The sequence below is a fragment of the Merops nubicus genome, unplaced genomic scaffold, assembly GCF_000691845.1.
Source record: "Merops nubicus isolate BGI_N331 unplaced genomic scaffold, ASM69184v1 scaffold8810, whole genome shotgun sequence".
Taxonomy (NCBI): domain Eukaryota; kingdom Metazoa; phylum Chordata; class Aves; order Coraciiformes; family Meropidae; genus Merops; species Merops nubicus.
Genome location: NW_008582136.1, coordinates 43206 through 44331, shown reverse-complemented (window position 1 = coordinate 44331; position 1126 = coordinate 43206).

Below are 1126 nucleotides of genomic sequence, written 5' to 3'. Positions count from 1 at the left end.
CACTCTTTCGTAATATGTATGTGTTAGTTCTTTCTAATCTAACCACTTTAATTATACTTGACAGCCTTACTGGATTTAAGATTAGTTCACAGTGTTTCTGCAGTAATTTTAGTTGACTCTGTTTTAGAGATCTTTGAAGAATGCCTTACAAAACGAGGAGGATGCAGAGCACTTTGTGAAACTAGGTATTCATTTAATGCTTTAACAACATCTAAACTACCCAATAAGCTTGGAATACATATATATTTTAGCCACATATTTCTGTTGTTTAAATAAGCTGTAAATGCAAGGTATGTACCAGCAAAAGTTATTTACCATCTGCTCAGACCAATCAAGATAGTTTAATTGTAACCAACTGTCCGAGTATTTGCTGCTCGTACTAGACTCGTCCTGTGTACCACATCTCATAAACCCTCTCACATACCAATTTCTATGTAGAACAAGTGTAGTTCTTGATAAACAACTGTCTTCCAAACTGAGAATACAGATCAAAAGCTTTCTAAACATTGAGCTACCTAGATAGTAAAATAACTGCCCAGCCAGCCAGATTACCAGACCCTGTAGCAGTAAATGTTCAGCAAGTAGTGCACTTCACAGAGAAGTAAAGGCTGTTCAGCCTCTGACTCATTTGATAGTATATTACAAGTGTAACTTGCAATCCAGTTTAAATACAGTCTAAATACTTTCCTCATGTTTTTTGTTATTCAAGTATCATGGTACTGATCTCTATTAATAACCCCTTTCTTCCTGTTCTGTTCAGATTATTTGATTCATGACAGTATGTAAAACATCATCAAAACTGTCTTGAAATCCATCTGAAATGGATGACTGGATAATATTGTGTATATCTACACATTGTAGGGGTTCAGGTACCATGACCACAGGTGTCTTTTAACTGTTGCCACAGTAAAAATACTAACTGATTTACTTAGCTCAAATGCAGTAAAGAAAACATATGGCGTATAAGCCAGTGCTTCCAAGTATTCCACTTCTATTTGGACTTTCCCAAGTCTGGTTATATCTAGTACCTTGGAACTCAGGTATCTAACACACCCACAAAACCTACAAGAGCCTGTAAAATACTTCTTGACTTTAAAATGCCCTTAATTTACTTTTTTTTTTCTTT